Below are 17,352 nucleotides of genomic sequence, written 5' to 3' on the forward strand. Positions count from 1 at the left end.
ATTATGCAACGCTTCCGCAACATTTCAAAGATGCATGATGGCAATCTTTGCTGATTTTATAGACGACATTATGGAAGTCTTTATGGACGAATTTTCTGTTTGTGGGCAGATTTTTGAAGGATGTCTATCAAACGTTGAAATGGTACTCGAAAGATGCGTAAAGGTGAATCTTATTTTAAACTGGGAGAAATGCCATTTCATGGTCCAATAAGGAATCATGTTAGGTCACGTAGTATCTGATAGAGGAATTGAAGTAGACAAAGCCAAGATCGAAATCATAGAAAACCTTCAACCTCTGAAAACCGTACGAGAAATACGAAGCTTTTTAGGACACGCCGGTTTCTACCGACGTTTCATCAAAGATTTCTCGAAAATTACCAAGCCACTTACGGGTTTATTAATGAAAGATGCTGATTTTATCTTTGATGAAAAATATTTAACAGCGTTCAACCAATTGAAAACATCTTTAATCACCGCACCCATAATGCAACCACCTGACTGGAGATTACGTTTCGAAATCAAGTGTGATATGAGTGATTATGCCGTAGGCGCAGTACTGGGACAAAGAAAGGATAAGAAACTCCATGCTATCTACTACACAAATAGAACATTAGATCTAGCCCAAATGAACTACGCCACCACCGAAAAGGAACTTTTAGTCGTCGTGTTCGCCTTGGACAAGTTCCGTTCCTACCTAGTAGGGGCGAAAATTATTATCTATACTGACCGTGGCGCTATTAGATATCTGTTAAGTAAGAAGGATGCCAAACCAAGACTTTTAAGATGGATCCTACTCTTACAAGAATTTGACTTAGAGATAAAACATAAGAAAGGTACTGAAAACGTAGTAGCGGACCACTTATCACGAATCGAAGGGAATAAACCTGAACAAATTCCAATCAATGACGATTTCCCTTACAAACGACTTATATCCCAAATGGAAAGTGACATGTCTGAATTAACAATAAATGATACCGAAATAGAAGAATCCGTGGAAGAAATTCATATGAATGTAACTCTGTCATGGTATGCTGATTTTGTCAACTACCTAGCTGTTGTAGTACTTCCACCGGACCTATCTTACCAACAAAAGAAGAAATTCTTTCATGATCTAAAACAATACTAATGGGATAAACCTCTGCTTTTCAAGAGAGGTACCGACGGTATTTTTCATCGATGTGTTCCTGAGGATGAAATAGACGACATAATCTCCCATTGCCATTCCGCTCCCTATGGAGGGCATGCAAGTACCTCAAAGACCTGTACTAAGATCCTACAATCAAGCCTTTTTTGGCCTACTATATGGAAATATGTCCATAATGCGGTTATAAACTGCGACCGGTGCCAACGCACTGGTAACATCTCAAGACGCGATGAAATGCCACAAACAGGAATCTTAGAAGTGGAAGTCTTCGATGTATGGGGGATTGACTTCATGGGACCATTCCCATCTTCTTTTGGTAATAAGTACATACTCGTTGTTGTCGATTATGTTTCAAAATGGATCAAGGTTGTAGCCTCTCCGACAAATGACACACGAGTAGTGATTAAGTTGTTCAAGAACATCATCTTTCCTAGATTCGGTGTACCAAAACTAGTAGTTAGTGATGGTGGCTCCCATTTCAAATCAAATATCTTTAGAAAACTTCTTCTGAAGTATGGAGTCCGACACCGTGTAGAAACACCTTATCACCCACAAACTAGTGGCCAAGTCGAAGATTCGAATCGAGAGATCAAACACATTCTAGAAAAGACTGTCGGAATATCCAGAAAAGACTGGTCATCTAAACTAAACGAAGCTCTGTGGGCCTATAGGAAAGCTTACAAAACCCTAATAGGGATCACACCCTTTAAATTAGTGTACGGTAAATCATGTCATCTCCCTGTGGAATTAGAACACAAAGCTTACTGGGAAATTAAGACCCTAAATATAAATTATACTTCCGCAGGTGAGAAACGAATTTTGGACATCCACGAATTGGAAGAACTTCGACTAGACGCCTATGAGAATGCCAGGATATACAAAGAGCGACTCAAAAGATGGCACGACAAACGTATATCTAGGAAAGAGTTTAATGTCGGCGACATAGTATTACTATTTAATTCGAGACTTAAACTTTTTCTGGGAAAACTTAAATCTAGGTGGTCAGGCCCTTTCGAAATCACTAAAGTCCTTAAAAGCGGTGTGTTAGAAATCAAAGGTCGGAATAGTGAACCATTTATGGTAAACGGGCAACGATTAAAACATTATCATAATATTGACAATAGAGACTATTCAAATAGTCTAAGACTTATAGACCTGCCTGCTCAACCACAAAAATAGTACATCGCAACGTTATTGTCGAACTTACGACATTAAACAAAGTGATTAGTGGGAGACAATCCGCCGTTTCTTTTATTTGTTATCTTTGTTACTAAGTATTTTTCTTCTTTGATTTTCATTTGTATTTTTGCTCCCCTTCCTTGATTCTATGCAGTAATACTTGTTGCTTCTAGTTACTAACTTAGAAACATTGGATACTGATTAACATGCGAATTTATAACTAGTTAGTTACTAACTTTCATCATGCTGTCGCAACCTGAAAAATACATTGCGCGAAAAAAACAACCGGCGAAAGAAAAAGACAAAAGAGTCGCCACCGTGCGTTATTTATCCCAAAGGAGGGAAAGGAAACGCTCGAAGTAAACCTGAAAAAAGGAAAGGACAAGACGGGGTCTCGCAACCAAATCTTGGGTTCGGGAGTCGGTTATGCGAAGGGAAGGTATTAGCACCCCTACGCATCCGTAGTACTCTACGGGATCCACTTTTGTAGTTTTCGTCTAAAGGGTGTGGGTTTATCTTGTGCTGTTTGCCAAAAAAAAAGGGGTTAAATGAAAATGACTCGCGCGGATGTCGCATCCACTGCATACGTATCTCATCTGAATATGAGAATCAGAGTCTTCGTAGCTCGGCTGACCTATGGGTTGGGGGGAGGTGTGCTCGCTAAGACATCGCGTCTTATGCCTACGTATCTCATCTGGAATGAGAATCAGAGCAAGCCGTAGTTCGGCTAACTACGGGGTTATGGATTGGGTTTTGGGCGAACAACGTTACTATGCAATCTACCGGATGCTCGACCTTTGGAGACTTACTCGCCTGTAGTAGAAGGAGTAAACGTGTGTTATGGAGAAGAAAAATCAATGAAGGGTTTGGGATGCTCGAGGGAAAACAGGCAGTCCTTGACGAAGGAACCGCGCTACATGTGGGGATATGAATACAAAACACAAAACATGTATCTCAAAGTAAAATGCCACCAAGGGGCCCAAACATTGCCTCCTATCGAGGTCTTCCAGCTAAGAAAGCGATAAAGTATGAGAAAGGGAAAAAATTACCACACGGATAAAGATCCGAAGCTATAGCAGTTAAAGGGGCAAGAAACCCTGAAATGTCTCCAGCTGGACCGTCAAAGGAAATCAGTCAACACGAATAATCAGAATAAAACTCCAGGGGGTATCCCACAAATAAAGTGGGAAACCACGCGAGTGTCTCTGCGAAAGCCATGTGAGCCCTCACAAAACTCGACAAAGGGTTAGAGTAGTAGGATGAAATCAAGAGAAAACAATGCCATGGAAACACAAGACAGGTTAGAATAAACAAAATAGGGTAACCCAGAGTTGCCCCTAAATCAAAATGTAACCACATGAATAATTCCATCAAAATTCACAAAAGGCTCACAAAAAGGTATCAAATTCACCCATAATACCTCATACATTTAGAGCATTCAAATAAAAGGCATAAAGATGATGGATATAGGGCAAACCTGATTGGAGAGCTTGATTGAGTTGCGCCCGTGAGGTTTACAAGTTGAGTTCCTTTCAGGGTTTGGAGGTTGCTCTGAACTCTGTTGGCCTTTCTCTCACTATCTTTTCCTCAGGGTTTTGCTTCTCTTCCTTCTTTCTCCAGTGAATCTCCCAGTGTAACTCCAAGTGTATTTTCCTCTACTGAAACTTCAGTATTTATAGACTGATTTTCGTGGGTAATGGGCTCAAATGAGGGAGACCCAAGTCCAAAATAATTTGTTATATTTTATTTATTTATTTTATTTATTTATTTAATTAATTAATTAATTAATTAATTAAATTTTTGTTTTTTTTTTGTTTTTTTTTTTTTTTTCAGGAAAAATGAAGGGTAAATTTTGGGGTATTACAGCTGCCCCTATTCAATCAACTCGAGACCCGGAAAGAAGATGACAGTTGCTTTCGTACTTTCGAGGTATCAAGGGATTGAATACAATAAAAGCCCAAAAATTTGCACTGAAGTGAAGTGAAGTAACAATGTCTGTCAGAATCAGCAAAGAGGTGGTCTTGAAAGAAGAATTCGTCTGGTACGGTGAGAGTCAGTTTGAATATCGAAAAAGAATGTTAAACTGGATACCAAAATAAATGGTAACACAGAAATAACCATGGCTTGAATGCCGCTCATCAGTCTGAATACTGGAAAGGATTTCGATCTGAACATCGGAAAATGGGCCTGAATGCCACAAGTCGCATCGACCTGAACGTCGGAACCTTCTTCGATCTGAATATCGGAAAATTGGCCTGAATGCCACTTCGATCTGAATATCGGAAAATTGGCCTGAATGCCACAAGTTGCTTCGACCTGAACGTCGGAAACTTCTTCGATCTGAACATCGGAACACTGGCCTGAATGCCACTTCGGTCTGGATACCGGAAAACTGGCCTGAATGCCACTTCGGTCTGGATACCGGAAAACTGGTCTGAATGCCACTTCGGTCTGGATACCGGGAAAATTGGCCTGAATGCCACTTCGGTCTGGATACCGGGAAACTGGCCTGAATGCCACAAGTTGCATCGACCTGAACGTCGGAAACTTCTTCGATCTGAACATCGGAACACTGGCCTGAATGCCACTTCGGTCTGGATACCGGAAAACTGGCCTGAATGCCACTTCGGTCTGGATACCGGAAAACTTCATGCCTGTCAGCATTGGCAGAAATAGGGAATGATAATAGAGGCGGCGCATGGGCCAATGACACTTGCTGGGGATAACAAAGGTAAGTCATGAACAATCTTCAGTCTGAGTACTGGAAACAACTTCTAGCTTATCACTTGGGATACCGAGAATGTTTTATGCTTACATGCGTATGTTTGAATTTTTCAATGGCGTAATGCTCCATGAAAATGGAAATGCTACGCGATTTGGAAGGATGCAATGCAATATGATTCTACATGCAGGGATGCGAAATGCTGGGTAGAATGCCAAGCTGAGGCAAGGGATCTGCTGGAGAAATGATCACCATCTTCTGGACCCTGGCAAGGTTGTTGGAGATGCACAGCGCAAAGAACTCTGTGGGGAGATGACTAGCCATGCGGTGTTCTGGCCATACCGAGACTCTGATCGGGGAAAGAATGGCATTGGAAGCCTGCTGCTGAGGAAAGCTACAATGGTTCTGGCAACCACGATTTGCGAGAGATGACTCAGCAGGGGGAGCAAACACTGATACGGTACCGAGGTTCTGCTTCAAGGAAAGAAACCATGGATCTGGCATTGGGATTATCGATCTGGCATCGAACTCTAAGGAGCAGCCACTTCTGCTGGGAAGATACAGTCTGGCACTGTCAACTCCGCTGGGGATATATAGTCTGACACTGTCAACTCTACTGGGGAGTGTATGTCTTGAAACAACCGCTTGGGGAAGTACGGTGGTGAGAAACTGCTGGGGATTGAAGAATCCAACACTCTGATCAGCTCTGCAGGGTCAAGACACTGAATTCGTCTGTTGGCGACTTCACTGGGGAAGATATTCACGACCATCTGCAGGAGATTTTAAGGAAATGCCCCGAGGGTATCTGTTCTGAATAGACGATCCAAAGCACTTAAAATTTACAGCAATTTTAAATGTTTATTAAGCCTGTACCTGTAAAGCCCTTATGTGTCATGATACAATGTTTATCAAAAATTCGGACGTCATTTTTGCAAACAAAACAGTAAAATGAAAATGAAAACAGAGATATACTGAATAACATGATTTTATTGATTGAATGGCCTCTGAATAGGCATTTACATTAAGAAGCAATCCCTGGAAAGAGGTAATCGCACAATAGATAAAAACAGAAATTAATCTAATGGCAATATGAAATGGATTTCTATTGGGTTCCAATTCTGCTATGACTTGCTCGTCTTCCAGATCCTCCAGATAATCAGCCTTCTGAAAGAGTGATTGGACTGTTTCCTATCCTTCAAAAATTTCTAGTCATTGGCACGGGATGAGATTTAGAACTACTCAGAACGCAGTCATTCGCTTAATCCCTAACTTTTGCCTGGATCGCCCATTTCGGGTTTTTAATCCACCGGGATACCCATTTTTGCCTAAGTTGCCTTTTCAGGTTTTCAACTTACCGGGTGTACAATCTTTTTTTATTTTTTGTCCCTAATTTTTGCCCGAACCTTTTCATTTTCTTGGTTCGCCGGGATGCCCATTTTTTGCCTGGACTATTCTTTTTACTGTCCAGCGGGTCTATTTTATGCGAAGTATTTTTTAACTGCGTCTGAGTTCACAGGGGAAGTGAAGTTTTCACCATCCATAGTTGCAAGCATTAAAGCCCCACCATCAAAAACCTTGGTGACGATATACGGTCCATCATAGTTAGGAGTCCACTTGCCCCTGTGATCTGTCTGAGGAGGAAGGATCCTTTTCAACACTAAATCTCCGACTTGGAAACAACGAGGACGCACTTTCTGATCAAAGGCTCTCTTCAGCCGACTTTGATACAACTGCCCATGACAAATGGCTGCCATTCGCTTCTCTTCGATGAGACTCAACTCATTGAACCTTGTCCGAATCCATTCAGCTTCGTCTAGCTTGATATCCAACAAGACTCTTAGAGAAGGGATCTCCACTTCAACAGGTAGGATTTCTTCCATACCATACACAAGGGAGTAGGGGGTTGCCCCGGTCGATGTACGTACCGAAGTGCGGTACCCATGCAAGGCGAAGGGTAGCATCTCATGCCAATCTCTGTACGTGACGACCATCTTCTGCACAATCTTCTTTATGTTCTTATTTGCCGCCTCAACAGCGCCGTTCATCCTAGGGCGGTAAGGGGAAGAGTTGTGATGCTGAATGTTGATGTTCTGACACAACTCCTTCATCATTTTGTTGTTGAGATTAGAACCATTATCAGTAATGATTCTTTCGGGAATCCCGTAGCGACAAATGATTTCTTTCTTCATGAAACGGGCAACCACATGTCTGGTGACATTTGCGAACGACGCTGCCTCGACCCACTTGGTGAAATAGTCGATGGCAACAAGGATGAAGCGATGCCCATTGGAAGCAGTCGGCTCAATCTTTCCAATCATGTCAATGCCCCACATGGCAAACGGCCACGGCGAAGACATCACATTCAGAGGATTCGGCGGTACATGCACCTTATCAGCATAAATCTGGCATTTATGACACTTTCGAGCATACTTGAAACAATCTGATTCCATGGTCATCCAATAATAACCCGCTCTCAACAATTTCTTAGCCATTGCATGTCCGCCGGCATGAGTACCGAAGGAACCTTCATGAACTTCCTGCATTAACATGTCCGCCTCGTGTTTGTCCACGCATCTGAGCAAAACCATGTCGAAGTTCCTCTTATACAGCACATCGTCTTTGTTCAAGAAGAAACTGCCTGCCAATCTTCTCAAAGTCTTTCTGTCATTGTTTGATGCCCCTGCAGGGTACTCTTGATTCTTCAGAAAGCACTTGATATCGTGATACCAGGGCTTGTCATCGACTACCAGTTCAGCAGCAAACACATACGCGGCCCTGTCAAGGCGCATCACATCGATCCTGGGAGCATGGTTCCAACGAATTACCTTGATCATGGAGGATAGAGTAGCAAGTGCGTCTGCCATCTGGTTCTCATCACGAGGTATATGATACAATTTTACCGTTGTGAAGAAAGTCAAAAGTCTTCTCGTGTAATCTCTGTAGGGGACCAGAGTGGGCTGGAGAGTATTCCAATCACCACTCACTTGATTGATCACCAGAGCTGAATCTCCGAAGATGTCCAGAGTCTTGATTCTCAGATCAATGGCTTGCTCAATACCCAAGATACAGGCCTCGTACTCAGCTTCATTATTTGTGCGCTCAAAAGTCAAACGAGCGGTGAAAGGCATGTGGGCACCCTTCGGAGTAGTAATGACAGCGCCAATTCCACTTCCTCTAGCATTGACAGCCCCATAAAACAACAAAGTCCACTTTTCGTTTGGATCAGGTCTCTCCTCAACAACTGGCTCTTCACAGTCTTTCATCTTGAGGAACATGATGTCTTCATCAGGGAATTCAAACTTCATTGGCTCATAATCATCAATCGGTTGCTCGGCAAGGTAGTCTGACAGAATACTCCCTTTGATGGCCTTCTGTGACGTGTACTGAATATCATACTCTGTTAAAATCATTTGCCAACGAGCGACCCTTCCGGTGAGAGCTGGCTTCTCGAATATGTATTTCACTGGATCCATCTTAGAAATCAACAAGGTAGTATGGTTCAACATATACTGTCTCAGTCGGCGAGCAGCCCAGGCCAAAGCACGGCAAGTTTTCTCAAGCTGCGAATATTTGATTTCACAGTCGGTAAACTTTTTGCTAAGGTAGTATATGGCATGCTCTTTTCGACCAGACTCGTCATGCTGTCCCAATACACACCCCATCGAGTTCTCGGTCACTGATAGGTACATTATCAGAGGTCTCCCAGGAACTGGAGGTATAAGGATCGGAGGTTTCTGTAGATACTCTTTTATCTTCTCGAAAGCCCTTTGACAATCTTCATTCCACCTGATAGCCTGATCCTTCCTCAGCAATTTGAAAATTGGCTCACACGTGGTTGTTAGGTGAGAGATGAACCTTGCAATGTAGTTCAACCTCCCTAAGAAACTACGGATTTACTTCTCTGTTCTTGGCTCAGGCATTTCCTGTATTGCTTTCACTTTGTCAGGATCCACCTCAATCCCTTTTCCGCTAACAATAAAACCCAGCAATTTTCCCGATCTCACCCCGAAAGTGCACTTATTCGGATTAAGTCTCAGTTTGAATTTCCTCAAACGCTCAAACAGTTTCTGCAAATTCAACAAATGTTCTTCTTCTGTCTGAGATTTGGCAATCATATCATCCACATAAACCTCGATTTCATGATGAATCATATCATGGAACAGAGTTACCATAGCTCGCTGATATGTTGCTCCGGCATTTTTCAGACCAAACGGCATCACCTTGTAGCAGAAGGTGCCCCATGGGGTTATGAAAGTTGTCTTTTCCATGTCTTCTGGTGCCATCTTGATTTGGTTATAGCCAGAAAAGCCATCCATGAAGGAGAATACCGAGAACTGAGTTGTATTATCCACCAAAACGTCGATGTGAGGTAATGGGAAATCATCTTTAGGGCTAGCTCTGTTCAGATCCCGATAGTCGACACACATCCGTACCTTTCCGTCCTTCTTAGGTACTGGGACGATGTTTGCAACCCATGGCGGATAATTGGTGACTGCTAGAAACCCTGCATCCAACTGCTTTTGCACTTCTTCCTTTATCTTGACAGCCATCTCTGGTCTTGTTCTTCTGAGCTTCTGCTTGACCGGAGGACAACGTTCTTTGAGAGGCAAGCGGTGTACCACGATGTCTGTGTCCAGCCCAGGCATGTCCTGATAAGACCAGGTGAAGATGTCAACGTATTCTTGCAGCAATTCAATCAGCCCTTTCTTCACATCATCTCCCAAAGCAGCCCCTATCTTGATTTCTCTCTTGGCGTCCTCGGTGCCGAGATTAATCACTTCAACAGACTCTTGATGCGGTTGAATGACCCTTTCTTCCTGTTTTAATAACCTGGTAAGTTCTTTAGGGAGTTCACAGTCTTCATCACCCTCTTCTTCAGCTTGAAAGATTGGATTTTCAAAGTCGAAACGAGCCGTAGCAGAAACGTTATCAATAGGATTCGGTGATGTGCATCTGCATGAGTGATGGTATGTGCTTATGAGTGTGAACAAGAAGTGAAAACTAAACAAAACATTGCCATTTTTTTATTTTGAAAAACTGCAAAAATAGAAAGACAGGGAACGAAATATTTGAATGCAAAAAGACGTCCTTTATTTATGATAAAAAATGCAAGTGTCACATAGATGGGCCCTACAATGAGTCATTACGCCCTGGGCGGAACGTAAGACTTGGACATGTATGAATAAACAAAGAAAATTACTCTTCAAGAAGAGTGACTTGGATAATCTCTTCAGAAGACCAATTATTGATGACTTCACCCGGGATCTTCGGACGCACCCAATTGTCAATGTCACAATCACTATCCCCATCTTCTTCGTTGACTGCAGAGACTTGACCATGCTGAATGATGCCAGCACTGGAGAAAGTGATCGGCCCCTGAAGTGTTGTAGAAGTCAAAACTGGCTGATACCCAATCCCGAACTTATCTTCCTTCACTGGTAATTCCAACAGACGCCTCCAACCGGGAGCAACACCTGAATCCACCACGGCCCGTGCCTGCTTAAAGGATGAGATAGAGGCACCCGCTTTAACCTCTTCCACAGACTCTTGGACAGACAAATCTTCAACCTGGAGGATACCTTTGTCGAGCAAGGCCTGGATACCCTGCTGTAACTTCAAACAACCTCCGCCCTGAGTAGCACAATCCAAACAACCCTTCCCACAACCGGGGAAGACATCGGCCTTCAGCAAGCATCCTTTGATATCCAACAATGGAGTCTTCAACTTCAACACATCCTTAATGGGCTTGGCTTTTCCCTCTATCATATTAACGTTCGCACCACCATGCTGGGGCATGGGATTGTTAACGACATTCGGAGCTGGTGCAAGGTCGATGGCCTTTGAATCTATGAGATCCTGAACTACGTGCTTAAAAGCTTTGCAGTTCTCAACATTGTGGCCAGGTGCCCCAGAGTGGAAGCTACACCTAGCGTTGGCGTCGTAACCCACCGGAAGTCTACCAACAGGAGGAGCCAGAGTGCGCAGTTGCACAAGTTGTAGTTGTTGAAGACTAGAAAGCATCTGAGCGTACGACATTGGAAGGGTGTCGAAACGCCGGTCCATCATCCTTTGCCTCTGTTGATAAGCGGGTCTATTCCCCGGTTGTTGCTGCTGTTGATACTGAGCTGGTTGACGTTGTGATTGTTGTTGTTGTAGTGGTGCTGCAGCTGGAATGGTCACAGCCGCAACATACGGTTGCGGATGATAATTCTGAAAGTTATTCCTCCAGTTATCCCTGTTCTGATAAGAAGATATGGCACTTGCATCCCCTTCTCTCCTCTTCTGTCCCTGAATGAACGGCTTCTTCACCCCTGATGAGGATCCACCTCCACTCTGGATCTTGTATGTCTTTAGGTAATTCTCCACCCTTTCTCCAGTAGAGACCACATCAGCAAAGTTGGAAGCATTGCAACCTACCAGACGCTCTAAGTAAGGTTCAAGCAGCGTATTCATGAACATGTTGGCCATTTCCTTTTCCAACATAGGAGGCTAAACACGGGAAGCTGTATCCCTCCAGCGTTGAGCGTATTCCCTGAAGCACTCATTGCTTTTAAGAGACAGATTCTGAAGTTGAGTTCTGTCCGGAGCCATGTCTGCATTATACTGATACTGCTTCACGAAAGCCTCTGCCAAATCCCTCCAGTAACGGATGTGGGCTCTGTCCAGCCTCATATACCATTCCAAGGATGCCCCAGCTAGGCTATCCTGGAAGAAGTACATAAGTAGCTTCTCGTCATCAGAGTACGCAACCATTTTACGGAAATAGGCTTGCACGTGAGTTTTGGGGCAAGAGCTGCCATTGTATTTGTCAAATATCGGGACCTTGAATTTCGGTGGCATCCTCACACCTGGGACCAGCCCCAAGTCAGCAACATCTACTCCCAGAGGATTCTGTCCTTCCACAGCTTTCAACCTTTCTTCCAATCTCCTAAACATGGGGTCCATGCCAAAGTCTTCCTGAAGCAAGGGGAACTGATCATCCTGACCATCCTGAATGGGTTGTAGACCGGAGGTGACATGTAGGATTGGGATAGGCCCCGGTCCATTGGGTCCATTAGCCTCTCCAGCTGGAGGATCAGCCAACGTCTCCGGTTGAGTAATAGGGGGATCCTTCTGCACCAATAATCTAAGCTCCAGCTGTCCTTGAGCCACCCCTTGAACCAAATCCATGAATTGATTCATGCGAATCTTCATCTCGGCGAGCTCTGCCTGTAGGCTTTCCATTACTCTCTATTGATTCCTGCGGGTACCGTATCGGTGAATGCCTGAGTCAACTATCCTGCTGATGGAACACCAAACAAACTGAGAACACTGTGGCGATACCTGTTATGCAAGACATGCGGATGACTATGCAAATGCAATGACATGTTTATCAATTCCAAAAGTATTCTACCCCCTTGATTCCAGTCTCACATTTGATAAACAGTGTAAAAAAAGAGACTAAGCCGTTGATGAGAACCAAGAAAATTCCGACTAGAATCAAGTAGAAGATATAAACCCCACAGAAATGGATAAACATGTGTTAAATGATATGAATGCAAATGATGTGATGCAACGATGTGAATGCAATGCAGTGGCATGTCAATCAGGATTGCTGTATCTGCTTGAACATCTGTCAGGTTGCACTGTCTGGAGAGAAATTAAGAGCACACCAAACAAAGGTCATGGGATGGATCATGTTATCCTTAATATCACCCACCCATTTTGGCGGATTATGGTTTACACCTTATCAACACCCGAGTTTCATTGATATTAAGGATACCTGATCGGATCAACCATGAATCAAGGGTTTGTCGCAAGTCACGAGCATGGAGTTTAGGTTAAGAACCACCCAAAAGGAGTGTACTAAGGTTTAGACCTGCCAAACATGTTCTACAAAAAGGTTCCCATAGTCATAATCCCATCTTTCGGATATTATTAGAGGAACGACTACTCGTATTCCAACAATATTCTCAAGAGAGACTCTTATGAGTGTAGTATCGCGTAACAATCGTATCAAATCTTACATTTGAACGACTTTCGCACTACGTCCTACGAATAGGCCAAGATGGGTTAGGTAAACTAAGGTCCTTGGCTTCTTAGGTCTATATTGGAACAAGTAATGTCTAACCACAACTTACTTATGTGACATTATTGATCTCAATATGACCTCCACCAAGTGAATGGGCTTGCAAGTCAACTCGCTAAGGAATACTCCACACAAGTTGACAGGACTATGCCATTCTCCTATCTTAAGTGCACTCGAGTTCGGGTATAGAACTCATCTCACAAAGATCACCAAGCAGCCAGCCAACAGAAACAGATACAACAATGATATATACACAATGTAATAAGGTAAAGCAGGTAAATAAATAACTGTACAAAAGCATGAACACCCAATAAACAAACAAACTACAAAAGCTAGGAGGGACTCGCTTAGGGAAGATGGACCAGCAAGAGGTCAACTTCTTAAAGTCCCCAGCAGAGTCGCCAGCTGTCGCAACCTGAAAAATACAGTGCGCGAAAAAAACAACCGGCGAAAGAAAAAGACAGAAGAGTCGCCACCGTGCGTTATTTATCCCAAAGGAAGGAAAGGAAACGCTCGAAGTAAACCTGAAAAAAGGAAAGGACAAGACGGGGTCTCGCAACCAAATCTTGGGTTCGGGAGTCGGTTATGCGAAGGGAAGGTATTAGCACCCCTACGCATCCGTAGTACTCTACGGGATCCACTTTTGTAGTTTTCGTCTAAAGGGTGTGGGTTTATCTTGTGCTGTTTGCCAAAAAAAAAAGGGGTTAAATGAAAATGACTCGCGCGGATGTCGCATCCACTGCATACGTATCTCATCTGAATATGAGAATCAGAGTCTTCGTAGCTCGGCTGACCTATGGGTTTGGGGGAGGTGTGCTCGCTAAGACATCGCGTCTTATGCCTACGTATCTCATCTGGAATGAGAATCAGAGCAAGCCGTAGTTCGGCTAACTACGGGGTTATGGATTGGGTTTTGGGCGAACAACGTTACTACGCAATCTACCGGATGCTCGACCTTTGGAGACTTACTCGCCTATAGTAGAAGGAGTAAACGTGTGTTATGGATAAGAAAAATCAATGAAGGGTTTGGGATGCTCGAGGGCAAACAGGCAGTCCTTGACGAAGGAACCGCGCTACATGTGGGGATATGAATACAAAACACAAAACATGTATCTCAAAGTAAAATGCCACCAAGGGGCCCAAACATTGCCTCCTATCGAGGTCTTCCAGCTAAGAAAGCGATAAAGTATGAGAAAGGGAAAAAATTACCACACGGATAAAGATCCGAAGCTATAGCAGTTAAAGGGGCAAGAAACCCTGAAATGTCTCCAGCTGGACCGTCAAAGGAAATCAGTCAACACGAATAATCAGAATAAAACTCCAGGGGGTATCCCACAAATAAAGTGGGAAACCACGCGAGTGTCTCTGCGAAAGCCATGTGAGCCCTCACAAAACTCAACAAAGGGTTAGAGTAGTAGGATGAAATCAAGAGAAAACAATGCCATGGAAACACAAGACAGGTTAGAATAAACCAAATAGGGTAACCCAGAGTTGCCCCTAAATCAAAATGTAACCACATGAATAATTCCATCAAAATTCACAAAAGGCTCACAAAAAGGTATCAAATTCACCCATAATACCTCATACATTTAGAGCATTCAAATAAAAGGCATAAAGATGATGGATATAGGGCAAACCTGATTGGAGAGCTTGATTGAGTTGCGCCCGTGAGGTTTACAAGTTGAGTTCCTTTCAGGGTTTGGAGGTTGCTCTGAACTCTGTTGGCTTTTCTCTCACTATCTTTTCCTCAGGGTTTTGCTTCTCTTCCTTCTTTCTCTAGTGAATCTCCCAGTGTAACTCCAAGTGTAACTCCAAGTGTATTTTCCTCTACTGAAACTTCAGTATTTATAGACTGATTTTCGTGGGTAATGGGCTCAAATGAGGGAGACCCAAGTCCAAAATAATTTGTTATATTTTATTTATTTATTTATTTTATTTATTTAATTAATTAATTAAATTATTTTTTTTTTTTTCGTTTTTTTTTATTTTTTTTTTCAGGAAAAATGAAGGGTAAATTTTGGGGTATTACACATGCAACTAGTAGACACAGTTTTCAGAGGCAAAGTTCAGAGAAGGCGTTATGATTATTTAGCTCTGAAGGATATGGCTTTATCCATATATTATGATGGACCTACCATGGATAGGTTAGGTATCCAAGATAGCATCATGTTTATGTTTAATCAGTTAGGAAGGGAGAATGCGGCTATTAAGAGAAGGTTTGTCACTTACCGTGAACTCACCCAATAATTCTTTAGCTCCCTATTTTACAACCCCGAGCATGGTTACGGACTTAACAAAGGGTTGATTTCCTTTAGGCTATTTAGCATGGACTTCACTTATAACCGTAGAGACCTTGCTGACCTCCTATGATTTCCTAGTGGCCCATTTGTTTTCACTACCCGCCAGGAGGAACTAATCGATGACATCGACCTAGATTACTTCTGGGGTAGTTTAACTGGAAATTACCACCTTAACCCAAACGAGAGGCACTCCCAAATGATCCACAACCCTATTATCCGTTACTTCCATAAAATACTAGCCCACACCCTATTTAGTAAGGAAGAGAACAACACCATAGTGTCACGAGATGAACTTTTCATCTTGCTCTGTGTCGATCAAGGTCGACATGTCAATGTTGTGACATTTATGATGGAGATATTTATTCACCTTGCAAAGAGCAATCGAACCCCAATCATAATAGGTGGCCTAGTAACCATGATAGCTGATGCCATTGGACTTAGACGCCCACTATACGAGCATGCACCGTTTGGACACATCCGACCCATGAACATTGAATTTTGCTTTAACCGTAGAATCATAGGAAACCTTGGGCCAGATACTTTTGATTACCTCATTAACAATGAAGTTGTCCGACTATTTACCCTGCCTAACCATGAGAGAACAAGTGTTCATAACCGCAATAACTAGCTTTATGATTTAGATGAACACCCAATTGATCCACCTTCACCTCCTGAGACACTGCCTATATATGAGTATTTCAATGACCCTATCCATGTTGATGAATCTGACCCTGAAACACCTCCAAACTTCTATAACATAGATGAACCGACACTTCCATCCTATGCTAATAACCTTGCCATGCTTCTTACCCGTATGAATGATTTCCATGCTGACATCACAACTGTGAAAGAAGAGATAAAGATCATGCGCCTTGATATCTTAGGCCTAATGGATGTAGCCGTCGAGCAGTTTGATCATCTGAACCAGGCTGTAGCTGCATTGGGACAGAGCCGGGGCTAATTTCACTGATCACTGATCTCTCCTACTCAAACTAAGCAATGAGGACACTGCTATGTTTTGTGTGGGGAGGGAGCACATTTTATTTCTTTCATTTATTGTTTTTTTTTCTTTTTTATCGTTATTATTTCTTATATTACATTTAATTTTAATCTTTCAATTTAATAACATTGCTATTTATTTAATTATATTTCTATATTCATTTAATTATGCTTCTATATTTATTTAATTATGCTTCCATATTTATTTATTTATTTATGCTTTTAAATAAAATTGCTCAGTCATTATATCATACTGTATAAAATTGCTGCAACATTAAATGAAAAATTTGCAAACAAGCGTGTGACGACCGTCACATATAGTGTGATGCCCTTCTCATAGACATGACGACCGTCACAAATCCACCACGCTCATCACACATAATGCAGATGACCGTTACGCTAAGCTGACCATTGCAGACGACCGTTACACACCCGTTGCGCGTGACGACCGTCACACCCCTGTGACGACCGTCACGAAACCTGAGAGCGCGCCTTTAAATACAGGCGCACTTCCTCTCTTCTTCCTCATCAATCATCCTACTCACACCACTCTTCTCTCCATTATTCAATCCTTTACATCCTTTTAAGCGATAAGCGTGTATCTCACGATATCCATCCTTCCCACCAACACCTTTATTTTCATAAACCTCACAAATGGCCCGTCAAGAGAGACTAGCTCCCGACCTCTCCACCGTCGTATTCTAAAATGGAGAAGCCGACGAACGCCAAAGAGACAACTACCTCAAATTCTACCAATGCTCAGTCCAAGCAACGAGGTATGTTGATAACAAATGTCTGACGGAGCTGGGACTTCTGGACGATGTGGGTTGGATGCTGACAAACTCCGATTTGACACAACTTTGCACCACACCGCAACCAACTTACGAAGTGCTGACCCTGGAATTCTTGAGTTCCTTCTCCTACATTACCCCCTAGCACA

This window comes from Lathyrus oleraceus, chromosome 3, assembly GCF_024323335.1.
Source record: "Lathyrus oleraceus cultivar Zhongwan6 chromosome 3, CAAS_Psat_ZW6_1.0, whole genome shotgun sequence".
Taxonomy (NCBI): Eukaryota; Viridiplantae; Streptophyta; class Magnoliopsida; order Fabales; family Fabaceae; genus Lathyrus; species Lathyrus oleraceus.